The 17478-nt window shown below is 39.8% G+C and overlaps 1 non-coding gene across 1 annotated transcript; it reads right to left on the bottom strand.

Annotated features, from left to right (window-relative positions):
* Nucleotides 1-16939: 16939 nt before the first annotated feature.
* On the bottom strand, nt 16940-17012 carry TRNAC-ACA (transfer RNA cysteine (anticodon ACA)). The gene has a single exon. It is a non-coding gene; the product is annotated as a tRNA-Cys (tRNA).
* Between the last annotated feature and the right edge of the window lie 466 nt (nt 17013-17478).

Genomic DNA, 17478 nt, shown 5'->3' on the forward strand with positions numbered 1-17478 from the left:
CAACAGTAATTATCCTGTCTTAATTCCTGGTGAACTCAAGAATGATCATTCTGATACACCTCCTCTTTTTCCAGTTCATTCCCTTTGGTACCCAGACCCCACTATCCTTTAACCTCACCAGAATCTCTAGTCCATTGGTCTTACCAGATTTCACCATCTCTCTGTCCATTACTGTTTTCTGTCCACTCCTTCCCTAGATCAAATGCCATGCTCAGTCCTTATAATCACTCACTGACATATACCCTCCACTCTCCTGCCCCTCTCTCACTTTGTATTGTTTCCCTGGCAAAATCATAATTCTAGCAAAGTCCAGATACACCTCAGTGAGCATGTAGTCACACAGATAAACCCTGCTGGAGGAAAAATACACAGCTGCAAGCTTTTGAATTTTCATGTTTCCGCTGGCCAGCGATATTTTCTCATGATGCTGGACAGCAGCAGAGAGCTTCATCTCCCAGTCAACTGAGTGACCACAAAGTAAACACCTGACACTGGTACACTTCCAATCATTCTATACCCATTCAACCATTCTGTTTTTCACTTTCTGTACAGTTCTCAGTAAATTATATAAGATATTGAATATTTTATTATAAGAAGTTTTGTGTTAGATGATTTTGCCCAGATGTAAGCTAATAAATGAGCTTCCTTAGTAGCTCAGCTGGTGAGGAATCCATCTGCAATGCAGGAGACCTGAGTCCAATTCTGGAGTTTGGAAGGTCCACTGGAGAAGGGATAGGCTATCCACTTCTGTATTCTTCAGCTTCTTTGATGGCTCAGCTTGTAAAGAATCCACCTGCAATATTGGAGACCTGAGTTCAATCCCTGGGTTTGGAAGATCCCTGGAGAAGGGAACAGCTGCCCATTCTAGTATTCTGGTCTGAAGAATTTCATGGACTGCATAGTCCATGGGGTCACAAATAGGCAGACACAACTGAGTGACTTTCACACCTCCAGGCTAATAAATATGTTCTGAGCACCTTTAGGGCAGGTTAGTCTAAGTAATGATGTTGGGTAGGTTATGAATATTTAATGTATTATCCTTTTTTAAAATATAAATTTATTTATTTTAATTGGAGGTTATTTTTAATTGGAGGAAAATTGCTTTACCATATTGTGTTTGTTTCTGGCATACATCAACATGAATTGGCCATAGGTATTCATATGTCACCTCCCTCCTGAACTTCCCTCCCACCTCCCACCCCATCCCACCCTCTATGTTGTCAGAGAGCACTGATTTAACCTCCCTGCGTCATACAGCAAATTCCCAGTGGCTATTTTACATATAGTATTCTATAGGTTTCCATGCTACTCTCTCAATTCATCCCACCCTCTTCTTCCCCTACTGTGCCCATAAGTCTGTTCTCTATGTCTGTGTCTCTCCTGCTGCCCTGCAAATAGGTTCATCAGTATCATCTGTCTGTTGTTCAGTTGTCAAGTTGTGTCCACCTCTTTGCGACCCCATGGGCTGCAGCACATCAGGCCTCCCTGGCCCTCACCATCTCCCAGAGCTTGCCCAAGTTTGATGTCCATTGAATTGGTGATGCCATCCAACCATCTCATCCTCTGTCACCCTCTTCTCATTCTACCTTCAATCTTTCCCAGCATCAGAGTCTTTTCCAGTGAGTCAGCTGTTCATATCAGATGGCCAAATATTGGAGCTTCAGCACCAGTCCTTCCAATGAGTATTCAGGGTTTATTTCCTTAAGGATTGACTGGTTTGATGATCTGTCTAGATTCCATATATATGCATTAATATACAATATTTGTTTTTGTCTTTCTAACTTCACTCTGTATAATAAGCTCTAGGTTTATCCACCTCATTAAACTGACTCAAATGCACTCCTTTTAATGGCTGAATAATATTCCATTGTATTAATATATATGTACTACAACTTATTTATCCATTCATATATAGATGGACATCTAAGTTGCTTCCATGTCCTAACTATTGTAATGTGTTAGTCACTCAGTCCTGTCCAACTCTTTGTGACCCCATGGACTATATAGTCCACCAGGCTCCTCTGTGTATGAAATTCTCTAGATAAGAATATGGGAGTGGGTAACCATTCCATTCTTCAGGGGATCTTCCCAACCCAGGGGTTAAACCCAGGTTTCCTGCATTGCAGGCGAATACTTTACTGTCTGAGCTACCAGGGAAGCTATTGCTAATAGTAGTGCAATGAACACTGGGGTAAATGTATCTTTTTCAACTATGGCTTTCTCAGTGTGATCACGCACTTAGAGCCAGACATACTGGAATGTGAAGTCAAGTGGACCTTAGGAAGCATCACTACAAACAAACCTAGTGGAGGTGATGGAATTCCAGTGGAGCTATTTCAAATCCTGAAAGATGATTCTGTGAAATGCTGCACTCAATATGCCAGCACATTTGGAAAACTCAGCAGTGGCCACAGGACTGGAAAAGGTCAGTTTTCATTCCAATCCCAAAGAAACGCAATGCCAGAGAATGCTCAAACTACCACACAATTGCACTTGTCTCACATGCTAGTAAAGTAATGCTTAAAATTCTCCAAGCCAGGCTTCAGCAATACATGAACCATGAAATTCCAGATGTTCAAGCTGGTTTTAGAAAAGGCAGAGGAACCAGAGATCAAATTGCCAGTATCTGCTGGATCATGGAAAAAGCAAGAGAGTTCGAGAAAAACATCTATTTCTGCTTTATTGACTATGCCAAAGCCTTTGACTGTGTGGATCACAATAAACTGTGGAAAATTCTTAAAGAGATGGGAATACCAGACCACCTGACCTGTCTGTTGAGAAGCCTGTATGCAGGTCAGGAAGCAACAGTTAGAACTGGACATAGAACAACAGACTCATTCCAAATAGGAAAAGGAGTACCTCAAGGCTGTATATTGTCACCCTGGTTATTTAACTTCTATGCAGAGTACATCATGAGAAACGCTGGGCTGGAGGAAGCACAAGCTGGAATCAAGATTGCCAGGGAAAATATAAATGACCTCAGATAAGCAGATGACACCACCCTTATGGCAGAAAGTGAAGAGGAACTAAAAAACCTCTTGATGAAAGTGAAAGAGGAGAGTGAAAAAGGTGGATTAAAGCTCAACATTCAGAAAACTAAGATCATGGCATCTGGTCCCATCACTTCATGGGAAATAGATGGGGAAACAATGGACACAGTAGCTGATTTTATTTTTCAGGTCTCCAAAATCACTGCAGATGGTGATTGCAGCCATGAAATTAAAAGATGCTTGCTCCTTGGAAGGAAAGTTATCACCAACCTAGACAGCATATTAAAAAGCAGAGACATTACTTTGCCAACAAGGTCCATCTAGTCAAGGCTATGGTTTTTCCAGTGGTCATGTATAGATGTGAGAGTTGGACTATAAAGAAGGCTGAGCACCGAAGAATTGATGCTTTTGAACTGTGGTGTTGGGAAAGACTCTTGAGAGTCCCTTGGACTGCAAGGAGATCCAACCAGTCTATCCTAAAGGAGATCAGTCCTGGGTGTTCATTGGAGGGACTAATGTTGAAGCTGAAACTCCCAATACTTTGGCCACCTGATGAGAAGAGCTGACTCATTTGAAAAGCCCCTGATGCTGGGAAGGATTGAGGGCAGGAGGAGAAGGGGACGACAGAGGATGAGATGGTTGGATGGCATCACCGATTCAATGGACACAGGTTTGGATGGACTCTGGGAGTTAGTGATGGACAGGGAGGCCTGGCGTGCTGCGATTCATGGGGTCGCAAAGAGTCGGACACGACTGAGCGACTGAACTGGCCTGAACTGATTCTCACTGTTGTGTGTATTACAATGCGATATCTCATTGTAATTTTGACTTGCATGTCTCTAATAGTGAGTGATATTGGGCATCTTTTCATGTGTTTATTAACCACGTGTATGTCTTTTTGGAGAAATGTCTGTTCAGGTCTTCTGCCCACTTTTGAGCCACCCGGGAAGCCCACACTGACTGCTCTTTCCTGGTTGCTATATCCCACATAAAAATCTCTGGATGATACTTCTATATCTAGGTGGGAGAATGACAATGAGAGAGGCTGACTGACCTCCATCACTCAAGCACTTGCTGCCATCAGTACGTTTCTACTTTAATAATATTTCCCATTTATTGATTCTGTCCCTTCACCATGGAAGCTTCTTAGGAACTAGAGTAATAACTATTTCAATTAACAGCTCCAATATTTGATCACCAATTCAAGCATTTAGTGTATTTGGGGGACCAAAGGAATGTTAAGAAAATAATTTAATCTGGTAAATATTTCACATTGTTAATAATTTTGCAAATATTTCAGAGCCACTCACTTGGAGGGAAAAGACCTGTAGCAATGAAGAGCCACATCCACTCTGGGTTCTCTCCATATGCCCCGCTTTCCATCTTTAAAACATTTCTACCCCGAGAAAAACATTAAAAACCTCATCAACTTGGCTTGAAGATGTGTTGGTTGTGTCATTTGTTCGATGGAAAATCGTGCACTTTTCTTAACTCTTTTCTCGCAACTCATCATTTTCCTAAATGGTCATTTCTATTTGTGGTTTTCCAGTCAGCCATTTTAGGGACCTTTATGGTCAAAATTCTTTCACATATTCTATCCCATTTATTGTCCGAAATAGAATCATAAGCGACCCTTGAAATATAATCCAGGCAAGGGTCACTAAATGGTATTCAGCTGATGCCTAAGCTACTCTGTGATATAAGAGACAACTGACATTCATACTGGTGTCATGGAGGTACCTCTCCATCAGATTGTCCAACAGGATAGGCAGAGATTTTACTTGTCATTTCAGAATTCACAAACAGCAAGGCTAAAGCCCCATATCCTCTTAAAGATTAGCTCTATCATGGGCATAACATCACTTGGTCCCATTTGTTTAATTTTGCTTTTATTTCCAATATTCTGGGAGATGGGTCATAGAGGATCCTGCTATAATTTATGTCAGAGAGTGTTTTGCCTATGTTCTCCTCTAGGAGTTTTATAGTTTCTGGTCTTACGTTTAGATCTTTAATCCATTTTGAGTTTATTTTTGTGTGTGGTGTTAGAAAGTGTTCTAGCTTCATTCTTTTACAAGTGGTTGACCAGTTTTCCCAGCACCACTTATTAAAGTGATTGTCCTTTCTCCATTGTATATTCTTGCCTCTTTTGTCGAAGACAAGGTGTCCATAGGTGTGTGGATTTATCTCTGGGCTTTCTATTTTGTTCCATTGATCTATATTTCTGTCTTTGTGCCAGTACCATGCTGTCTTGATGACTGTGGCTTTGTAGTAGAGCCTGAAGTCAGGCAGGTTGATTCCTCCAGTTCCATTCTTCTTTCTCAAGATTGCTTTGGCTATTTGAGTTTTTTTTTTTTTTTTGTATTTCCATACAAATTGTGAAATTATTTGTTCTAGCTCTGTGAAAAATACCGTTGGTAGCTTGATAGGGATTACATTGAATCTATAGATTGTTTTGGGTAGTAGCCCAGTAGGTCATGATGTATGATCTTTTTAATATCTCATTGGATTCTGTTTGCTAAAATTTTATTAAAGACTTTTGCATCTATGTTCATCAGTGATATTGGCCTGTAGTTTTCTTTTTGTGTGTGTGGCATCTTTGTCTGGTTTTGGTATTTGGGTGATGGTGGCCTCATAGAATGAGTTTGGAAGTTTACCTTCCTTTGCAATTTTCTGGAAGAGTTTGAGTAGGATAGGTGTTAGCTCTTCTCTAAATTTTTGGTGGAATTCAGCTGTGAAGCCGTCCAGTCCTGGGCTTTTATTTGTTGGAAGATTTCTGATTACCATCTCAATTTCCATGCTTGTGATGGGTCTGTTAAGATTTTCTATTTCTTCTTGGTTCAGTTTTGAAACATTGTACTTTTCTAAGAATTTGTCCATTTCTTTCAAGTTGTCCATTTTATTGGCATATAGTTGCTGATGGTAGTCTCTTATGATCCTTTGTATTTCTGTGTTGTCTGCTGTGATCTCTCCATTTTCATCTCCAATTTTGTTGATTTGATTTTCCTCCCTTTGTTTCTTGATGAGTCTGGCTAATGGTTTGTCAGTTTTATTTATCTTCTCAAAGAACCAGCTATGGGCTTTGTTGATTTTTGCTATGGTTTCTTTTGTTTCTTTTGCATTTATTTCTGCCCTAATTTTTAAGATTTCTTTCCTTCTACTAACCCTAGGGTTCTTCATTTCTTCCTTTTCTAGTTGCTTTAGGTGTAGAGTTAGGTTACTTATTTGACTTTTTTCTTGTTTCTTGAGGTAAGCCTGTATTGCTATGAACCTTCCCCTTACCACTGCTTTTACAGTGTCCCATAGATTTTGGGTTGTTGTGTTTTCATTTTCATTCATTTCTATGCATATTTTTATTTCTTTTTTGATTTCTTCTGTGACTTATTGGTTATTCAGCACCATGTTGTTCAGCCTCCATATGTTGGAATTTTTAATAGTTTTTCTCCTGTAATTGCAATCTAATCTTACTGCATTGTGATCAGAAAAGATGCTTAGAATGATTTCAATTTTTTTTGAACTTACCAAGGCTAGATTTATGGCCCAGGATGTGATCTATCCTGGAGAAGGTTCCGTGTGCACTTGAGAAAAAGGTGAAATTCGTTGTTTTGGGGTGAAATGTTCTATAGATATCAATTAGGTCTAACTGGTCTATTGTATCATTTAAAGTTTGTGTTTCCTTGTTAATTTTCTGTTTAGTTGATCTATCCATAGGCGTGAGTGGGGTATTAAAGTCTCCCACTATTATTGTGTTATTGTTAATTTCCCCTTTCATACTTGTTAGCATTTATCTTACATATTGTGGTGCTCTTATGTTGGGTGCATATATATTTATAATTGTTATATCTTCTTCTTGGATTGATCCTTTGATCATGATATAGTGTCCTTCTTTGTCTCTTTTCACACCCTTTGTTTTAAAGTCTATTTTATCTGATATGAGTATTGCTACTCCTGCTTTCTTTTGGTCTCTATTTGCATGGAAAATCTTTTTCCAGCCCTTCACTTTCAGTCTGTATGTGTCCCCTGTTTTGAGGTGGGTCTCTTGTAGACAACATATATAGGGGTCTTGTTTTTGTATCCATTCAGTCAATATTTGTCCTTTGGTTGAGGCATTCAACCCATTGACATTTAAGGTAATTATTGATAAGTATGATCCCATTGCCATTTACTTTATTGTTTTGGGTTCGAGTTTGTACACCCTTTCTGTGTTTCCTGTCTAGAGAATATCCTTTAGCATTTGTTGGAAAGCTGGTTTGGTGGTGATGAATTCTCTCAGCTTTTGCTTGTCTGTAAAGCTTTTGATTTCTCCTTCATATTTGAATGAGATCCTTGCTGGGTACAGTAATCTGGGCTGTAGGTTATTTTCTTTCATCACTTTAAGTATGTCCTGCCATTCCCTTCTGGCCTGAAGAGTTTCTATTGAAAGATCAGCTGTTATCCTTATGGGAATCCCCTTGTGTGTTATTTGTTGTTTTTCCCTTGCTGCTTTTAATATTTGTTCTTTGTGTTTGATCTTTGTTAATTTGATTAATATGCGTCTTGGGGTGTTTCACCTTGGGTTTATTCTGTTTGGAACTCTGGGTTTCTTGGACTTGGGTGACTATTTCCTTCCCCATTTTAGGGAAGTTTTCAACTATTATCTCCTCAAGTATTTTCTCATGGTCTTTCTTTTTGTCTTCTTCTTCTGGAACTTCTATGATTCAAATGTTGGGGCATTTAACATTGTCCCAGAGGTCTCTGAGGTTGTCCTCATTTCTTTTAATTCTTTTTTCTTTTTTCTTCTCTGCTTCATTTATTTCTACCATTCTATCTTCTACCTCACTAATCCTATCTTCTGCCTCCATTATTCTACTATTTGTTCCCTCCAGAGTGTTTTTTTATCTCACTTATTCTTCAAGGTCCTTGTTAAACATTTCTTGCATCTTCTCAAGCCTTGTCTCCAGGCTATTTATCTGTAACTCCATTTTGTTTTCAAGATTTTGGATCATTTTCACTATTGTTATTTGGAATTCTTTATCAGGTAGATTCCCTATCTCTTCCTCTTTTGTTTGGTTTGGTGGGCATTTATCCTGTTCCTTTACCTGCTGGGTATTTCTCTGCCTTTTCATCTTATTTATATTGCTGTGTTTGGGGTGGCCTTTTCGTATTCTGGCAGTTTGTGGTTCCTCTTTATTGTGGAGGTTCCTCAATAAAGGATAAGAAACCTTTATTGGTTCCTTGTGGGGTTGGACGAGTGGCTTGTCAAGGTTTCCTGGTTAGGGAAGCTTATGTCAGTGTTCTGGTGGGTGGAGCTGGATTTCTTCTCTCTGGAGTACAACGAAGTGTCCAGTAATGAGTTTTCAGATGTCAGTGGGTTTGATGTGACTTTGGGCAGCCTGTATATTGAAGCTAAGGGCTATGTTCCTGTGTTGCTGGAGAATTTGTGTGTTATGTCTTGCTCTGGAACTTGTTGGCCCTTCGATGGTGCTTGGTTTCAGTGTAGGTATGGAGGCTTTTGATAAGCTCCTATCGATTAACATTCCCTGGAGTCAGGAGTTCTCTGGTGTTCTCAGGATTTGGGCTTAAGCCTCCTGCCTCTGTTTTTCAGTCTTATTCTTATAGTAGCGTCAAGACTTCTCCATCTATACAGCACTGATGATAAAACATCTAGGTTAATGATGAAAAGTTTCTCCACAGTGAGGGACACCCAGAGAGGTACACAGAGTTACATGTAGAAGAGAAGAGGAAGGAAGGAGATAGAGGTGACCAGGGGGAGAAGAGGGGGAGTCAAAAGGGGAGAGAGAAATCTAGCCAGTAATCACTTCCCTCTGTGCTCTCCACAGTCTGGATCCCTCAGAGATGTTCACGGAGTTACACAAAGAAAAGAAGAGGGAGGAAGGAGACACAGGTGGCCAGGAAGATAAAAGGCGGAATCAAAAGGAGAGAGACAGATCCAGCCATTAGTCAGTTCCCTAAGTGTTCCCCACAGCCTGGAACACATAAAGAGATTCACAGAGTTGGGTAGATAGGAGAAGGGGGAGGGAAGAGATTGAGGCGACCTGATGGAGAAAAAGGAGGGTCAAAAGGGGGAGAGAGCAATCAAGCTAGTAATCTTGCTCCCAAGTAAAAATGGGTACTGAGGATTGGATTCTTAAAGGTACAAAATTGATAACAAATACCAAAAAGCAAAGATTAAAAATCTAGAGTAGAGGTTAGAGTCTCAAAAATACAATATTAACCAAAACAAAACAAAGACACAAAAATTATAAAAAATATATATATATATATATATACACATATGAAGTTTGCTTTTAAAATAGGGTGTTTTCTTAAGGCAATAGGAGGTTGTAAAAATGAAAATTAAAGGAGTGATAGAGGATTTAAAATTTTAAACATTTTTTAATTTAAAAAATGATGATAGTAAAAATATATCTAGGACTTTCTCTGGTGTCGTTGTGGACAGTGTGGGGTCAGTTCATTTTCAGATAGTCCCTTGATCTGGCTTATACTTCTCAAGATCTATAGGCCCCTTCCTATGTAGTTGGTGCTAACTACAGGGTTTTAATCTATTGCACCTTTCACTTCCAAAGTGGTTCCCTCTGTTTATTTTAGCTTCTTCTGTTTGCTGGTCTCTTCAGTGTCTAATTTCTGCCCTGCCACAAGGGGGCGGTGGTGGTCACATTTTTTTAGGCTCACTTGTTCAGTCGTGCTGTGGGGAGGGAGCAACACTGCAAACAAATATCACTGGCGTGTGTGGGGAATGCTTGCAGTGTCTCAACAATACTGGGTTTGTCCCCGCTCACAGCATGTGTGCTTTCCCAGTCTACACTGCTCAGGCCCTAGGTTGCTCTGCTGAGAACTGTCTGAGGCGGGCCCTGGGTTGCATGCACTTCCCAGGTCTAAGCTGCTCAGGTTCAGGTTCTTGGGTACTCCACAAAGGCGAAGACTTGGTTGGGCCTGCGTTTTGTGCCCTTCCCAGGTCCAAGCAGCTCAAGTGACCAGGTGCTTGGTGAGCGCAGTCACCCCCAGTTGGAGGCTGCATCTTGCTGCCTTCCCTGTCCCAGCTGCTTGGTTTTCTGGGTGTACAATGGGCATGCCTTCTCAGGTGTGTTGTGTGTCTCTTCTGGGAGCTGATCTCTGGCTGTGACCCTCCTGGCAGATGTCGACCGACCAGCATCCCAAGAAGTCTTGGTTAGCAATGAAGCCTGCTTGCAGTTTGGTAGAGGAGGCCTCTCTGGGCCCATGATTGCCTGCTTCCAGCTCTGGCTGCCCCTCACCTGCCTGTCTCCGGTGGGGGATGGACCGGTCCACAGCCGTCTAGCTCTGCTCAGTCTTTTGTTCTGTGAGCAGGTCTGTGTTAGGTTAGGGCTTTTTGCAGGATAGCTATCCCACAGTCTGGGTTGCTGTCTCAAGTTAGTTCCCTCAGATTGCCCTCGGGACATTCAGGCCCGGTCCTTACCCTAAGCAATGCAGCCTGCGGCTCCCTGTCCAGTCCCCTCTTTCTAGTGGCAGATGCAAGCATCTGGGCTGCTTATCCACTGGGAGTTGCCATTAGGGAGGTAATCTGTGGGTTTTAATTAATTATTTATTCATTTATTTTTCCTCTTGGTTATGTTGCCCTCTGAGATCCCAAGGCTCGCCACAGACCCACTGGTGAGTGTTTCCTGATGTTTGGAAACCTCTCTTTTTCAAGACTCTCTTCCCCAGACAGATCTCCATCCCTACCTCTTTTCTCTCTCTTTTTATCTTTTATATTTTGTCCTACCTCCTTTCAGAGACAATGGGCTGCTTTTCTGGGTGCCTGATGTCCTTTGCCAGCATTCAGAAGTTGATTTGTGGAATTTGCTCAGCGTTCAAATGTTCTTTCGATGAATTTGTAGGGGAGAAAGTGGTCTCCCTGTCCTATTCCTCCACCATCTTAGGACCGCTAGTATGTTATTTTTAAAATTGGTTTCTAAAAGATCTGTATTATGAGATAGATTATAAAATTCCAAAGAATGAAATAGCTTTTTTGGTGCTTATCTGTTGAGCATGCATGCTAAGTCACTTCAGTTGTGTCTGACTCTGTGACGCTATAGACTGTAGCCCACCAGGCTCCTCTGTCCATGGGATTCTTCAGGCAAGAATACTGGAGTGGGTTGCTATGCCCTTGTCCAAGGGATCTTCCCGACCCAGGGATTGAACCCATGTCTCTCATGTCTCCTTCATTGGCAGGTGGGTTCCTTACCACTAGTGTCACCTGGGAAGCCTTTATGTGTTGAGAGGGAAAGTTAATGACATAGTTGCTGGTATTTAGAAAAATCCATCTCTTATGGCTGGAAAAATGGCAAACAAGGATGAGACACATATGGCATAAATTCATGCATGAGGATAAGTAAAGTTTATTATTATCAATCTTTCTCCTGCTACCCTAATGTCACTAGGCCTAGGGCATGAAGCTTATTACCTGGGTAATGGAAGAGTGACATCAATTATCACAGATTAGGAAAAAAGAAGATATGACATTAAAAAAAAAAAAAACTCACCTAACAGGAAAAGAGGGCTTCCACAGTGACTCAGCAGTGAAGAATCTGCCTGAAATGCAGGAGACACGGTTTCAATCCCTGACTCAGAAAAATCCCCTGGAGAAGGAAATGGCAACCCACTCAGTATTCTTGCCTGGAAAATCCCATGGACAGAGGAGCCTGGAGGGCTACAGTCCATGGGATCGCAAGAGTTGGACACGACTTAGTGATTAAATGACGACCACCACCACCATATGGCATATTATCTGCTAGGAGCTGTCAAGAAAACAAAGTTAGATTAATGGCATGCTTATCAAACCATCATCCTAGCTGGTTTCTTCAGGCCTCAAAATCCTTCAGCTGCTATTTTGTTAGTCATGATGGAAATACAAGTTAAATCCATAATCAAATATCATTACACACCCAACAAAATGCTTAAAATCAAAAACACTGACAATACCATGTGTTGGCAAGGTCATGGAAAAAAATGGATCTCTCATACACTGTAGGTGGGAGTGTAAATTGGAACAATCACTTTGGAAAACTGGCAATATCTACTAAAGTTAAGAATGTATGTAACCAGTAATCCAGAAATTCTACTCCTGAGTATATACCTAACTATGAAATGAGTGTATATGTGCACCAAAGACATGAGCAAAGTTTATAGCCACACTGTTCATAATAGCCTCAAAGTGGAAACAACGTAACAGTGGGATGGATAAAAGTTGTGGTATGTTCACATAATAGAATGGCAATAGAAATGACCAATTTTCATTCAGAGAGCAAATGAATGAATCTCACAAAAAATAAAGTTGAGTGAAAGAATCCAGATACAAAAGAGTATGCAATGTTTCGTTACATTTACATAAAATTCAGAAAAAATCAATGTCAGTAGAAATGAGATTTATGGTTTCCTTTAGATGAAGTAGCAGTTGGGAGCGGGCACCTCGGGGAGATTCTGTTTCTGGTACTTTTCTATTTCTTGATTTTGGTACTAATTGCACCAGTGTGTTCACTTTGTGAAAAATTCATGGACGAATTTGTGCACTTTTCTGTATGTTTGTTGCTGCTAAGTCACTTCAGTCGTGTTAGACTCTGTGCGATCCCATAGACAGCAGCCCACCAGGCTCTGCGGTCCCTGGGATTCCCCAGGCAAGAACACTGGAGTGGATTGCCATTTCCTTCTCCAATGCATGAAAGTGAAAAGACAAAGTGAAGTCGCTTAGTCGCGTCCGACTCTTCGCGACCCCATGGACTGCAGCCTACCAGGCTCCTCCATCCATGGGATTTTTCAGGCAAGAGTACTGGAGAGGGTTGCCATTTTCACTTCAATAAAAAATAAAGCTTACCCAAAACCAAACCCTTCAGCATTTTCCATTATTTAAGCGGAGTGTCTTAAACTTGCTTGATCATGATAATTTCTTGGGGCCCTTGTTTAAAACAAAAATTTATCATCCTGCTTTAAAACCTACTGAACAAAGATCTCTGAAGGTGCAGGAGTGCTGAGAGTCAGTATATTTAAAAAAAAATCTTCCAAGGATATTATTTTTTAAACCCTTTACTGGTGTATAATTGACATGTAAACACTGCATATACTTAATGTATACAGGTCTATATAAGTTTGGAGATAACTATACATCCATGAAACCATCAATACTATCAAAGCCATAGAAATATCCATCACTGCCCATAGATTCCTCTCACTCTTTAATTATTATTTGTGTATGCATGAACGTGTGGCAAAAACAGAATGCAAAATCTACCTTCTTAGAAAAAGATTAAGTGTGGAGAAAAAGTTTTTGTATACAGAAAGACAAATAACATATGGTTAATTCTTAACTTACCCAAGATTGTAATAAGAATGTTTAAAAAAAGACATAAGATACAACAAGAAAATATCTAATCATAGCTATGTATTTGAAAGGATAAGAGGTCCAATTTATGAACACATATGCCCTTAAAAAGATCTATGATAGGAGAAGTGATATCTTTCTCCAATATGTAAAACATGCCAAGAGTTAGGGAGAGATTTCAAATGTCTTGGTTAAGGAAAGTAATCAAAATGACTTATGAAGCCAAATAGTTAACATCAATATGATAAAGGATTAGAAGAACTGATTGAGATAAATTCATACCATCTGTTCATTTTACACTTAACCAAAAAAAATGAAAAATGCCATAAAATTGATAGGATTCAAGTGAAACAAAAAATAGAAGTCAAGCAAAATTAAATGAAAGAAGTCATTACTTCCTATCATACTGTGGCAGAAACCTAAATTAATGTCTAAAATATTAGAAAGTTGAAAGAGATGTATAGAGGGTAAGCAAATTCCTACTCTTAGAGGAATTAGAAATATGATAAGAGGAATAATTGGTGACATATAAACCCTGTTCTTTCAAGATGTCCAAGCAAAGTGTGTGTGTGTGTGTGTGTGTGTGTGTGTGGTGCTTAATGTACATGTGGGTAGATGGTTGACATAAAGATTATTTTCAGGGAAAAAGTAAAGTCAAAGTCTCTAAAGAGAAAATAGATCTTCTCTTCTGTAGAAGCAAATTGAAGGATCTTGGAAATCCACAGATGAAGAAGGGAAGAATGTGTAAGGCAAAGATAATGTATTACCTACAGACCTTCTAGAGCTGTAATTTTTTCAACTTTAGTGTGTATCAGAATACCAAGCCCTAAGGAATTTATGAAAATGAAGAATCTTTGGCTTCTGTTCCAAGGATACTGATGTAGCAAAGATATGTAGGGCCCAGGAGACAGTGTTATAACAAGAGCACCCTGACACACACACACACACACACACACACACACACACACGCACACATGCACACACACACACACACACATACACGCATGCATCATACTGAGTTTCTGATGTACACTAAAGTTTGAGAACCACTAAACCGTGCTATAGCCTAGGAAGAATGGTGAAACTATGGCTAGTGAAAAATCTTCAAACATTTTTAATATGGAAAGTATATTTACTTTCTCCATATTAAAAGTCACTGCTATATTTAAAATTGATAACCAATAAGGACTTACTGTATAGCACAGGGAACTCTGTTCGTATTATGTAACAACCTAATTTAGGAAAGAATTTGAAAAAGAATATACACATGTTTAACTGAAACACTTTGTTGTACAACTGACAGCATTGTTAATCAACTATACTCCAATAAAATAAAATGTGTCTTTTTTTCAGGTCCTGAAAAGGAGCTAAACACCTAGGTCATGTGGCTGAACCTCGGTCATATGTCTGTATCCTAGTTGCTAAGAGCAGAAAGTAGGAATGTGCGGCCCTCTTGAGCTCTGTAGTTAGAGGCAGGGAACTTTCTTCCACCAAGATACACACAATGGACAACTCCCCCATACACAAAGGGAGTTCACATGCTACACAACCATAAAAGATTGGTAAATATTCACCATAAGACATCACTTGTGAAAATCTTGATTAAGCTGTCGAAAAAAAGGGTTTCCAGGTTTGGTAGCCTCACTGCTGAGCCATTTTGAGGTCAGTTACCATTAGTATTTTGAGATCAGTTTCTACTTTTATATTCTCATTTTCTTCTCATACCTCCTGGATATATAGTTCCTTTTCTGTACTGCGTTGCTTCTCTGCTCACTCCTTGATTCCTTCACTTTCCTGTATACTACCGATAGCTGTGTGTTCACAGATTTTACTGAAGGACCAAGTATTTACAGCATAATAGCAAACAACTTAAAATTAAATGTTAAATACCTTTCACATTAAAAGTTCCTTAGCCATTCTAACAGGGCTGAGTTTTCTCAATTCTCTTTCTCTCTCTTTCACTCTCTCCTACTTTCCCTCAGATGCCAAACTATGCCAATACTAATAGTTTCTCAAGCAGAAATGTCTTGCTCCGGTTTATTCCAACCATGCCCCAAGGGTAATCTTTGAGCAATCAAAATGATCCATCAAAGTGTTTGCTAAAACAAACACAAATCTCTTCCCCTAAGAGGAAATTTGTAGTTACTTAGCACTTAAACTGACACTTTTATTTTCTCCCCATTAGTTATTTCATTTGTTTTTCAGGCATGAGTTGATGAGCACCTGGCCTGATAGACTGATAAGAGGATTGAAAACAAAAGGACAGATGTGAGGTACATTAGATGGGAAACATAAATCAATAGACCATGATGACTAAGTAGATATGGATGATAGCTTAGGAGACGGAAGAGGGCCACCTTAACAACAGGGTTTGTAGTCTGGGTGACTAAGAATCTTGATGTTTTGAAGTTTAGCTTTATTGGACCTGCTGAGAACCATGCCATCATTTTCTCCAGCAAAATAATTAATTTGGTCACCATAAAATGTTGGGTTCTGTGTCTGTGTGTGTGTGTGTGTGTGTGTGTGTGTGTAAGGCCAAAGACCTTTGCCTTGCTGAAACATATACTCTGCTCATGCTCTATTTTTGCTGGAAGGACATTATTTTCAGGATTATTTCTGTTGTCTCACAAAAAGAGATGGAAGCTCTGTGGCCTCAATCTTTCTCATCTGTTGAGAGTAAGGTAGTTTCTATTCCAGGCTAGGCCTCTCACTTTGGTCTCCTTTGCAACTTTCCCACTTTTCCTTGTTGCCATTGTTCTCTCTGCCATCTTAATCACCTCCAGAAGCCAGAAAAGGGAGTCTTGTCCACAGCTATAGCTGCTTTAACCCACATCCCATCACTCATAAAGCACTCACACCAAACTATATTCCTTATATGTTGAAAAATTATTTTCTTACAGTTGATTCTGAAGCACTGCAGGAAACATAACTAATGTGCCCTTTTAAACAGTACCAATTTATTGAGACATAATTTACACACTATAAAATTCAACATTTGAAAGTATGTAATTCAGTTGTTTATAGTATATTCCTTGAGTTGTTCAATCACCACTGCTATTTAATTTCAGGATATTTTAACCACCCCAAAAAGAAAGCCTGTACCCATTAGCAATCATTCCAGATCTCCCTTCCTTACAGTCTCTGGCAACCATTAATCTACTTTGTATCTCTACATATTTACCTATTCTGTACATTTCATATAAATGGAATCATTTTGTGTCTGTCATCTTTCATTTAGCTTAATTTCTCAATGTTTATCCATACTGCAACATGTTTGGTACTTCATTCCTTTTTGTAACTGAATACTATTCCACTGTATGGATATACTATATTTTGTTTATTTCTGCTGCTAAGTCGCTTCAGTCGTATCCGACTCTGTGTGACCCCATAGACGGCAGCCCACCAGGCTCCTCTGTCCCTGAGATGCTCCAGGCAAGAATACTGGAGTGGGTTGCCATTTTTTTATTTACTCACCAGTTAATGGACACTTGAGTGAAGTCACTCAATCATGTCCGACTCTTTGCAACCCCATGGACTGTAGCCTACCAGGCTCCTCTGTCCATGGAATTTTCCAGGCAAGAACACTGAAATGGATTGCCATTTCCTTCTCCAGGGGATGTTCCCAACCCAGGAATCGAACCCAGGTCTCCTGCATTGTAGGCAGACGCTTTTACCATCTGAGCCACCAGGGAAGTCTTGAGGAAGGCACTTGAGTGGTTCCCACGTTTTGGCTATTGTTAATAACCCTGCTATGAATATTCATGTACAAGTTTCTGTGTGGATATGTGCTTTCATTTCTCTTGGCCATATATCTTGGGATGGCATTGCTAGGTCACATTTCAAGGAATACTCAAATTATTTTCCAAAGTAGCTGAACCATTTACAATTCTATCAGCAATGCCTGAGGGTTCTGATTTCTCCACATCCCTGTCAACAGGATGTGTTGTTATTGTCTGGGTTTTTTTAGCCATCCTGTGGGGAGTAAGATGATATCTCATTATGGTTTTGATTTGCATTTTCCTGATGACTAGTAAGGCTGAATGTCTTTTTATATGCTTGTTATCTATTTGTATATCTTCCTTAGAGAAATCTATTCAGATCCTTTGACTTTTAAAAAATTAGGTTATTTGTCTTTTTATTGTTCAATTGTAAAAGTTC

Source organism: Capricornis sumatraensis, chromosome X, assembly GCF_032405125.1.
Source record: "Capricornis sumatraensis isolate serow.1 chromosome X, serow.2, whole genome shotgun sequence".
Classification (NCBI taxonomy): domain Eukaryota; kingdom Metazoa; phylum Chordata; class Mammalia; order Artiodactyla; family Bovidae; genus Capricornis; species Capricornis sumatraensis.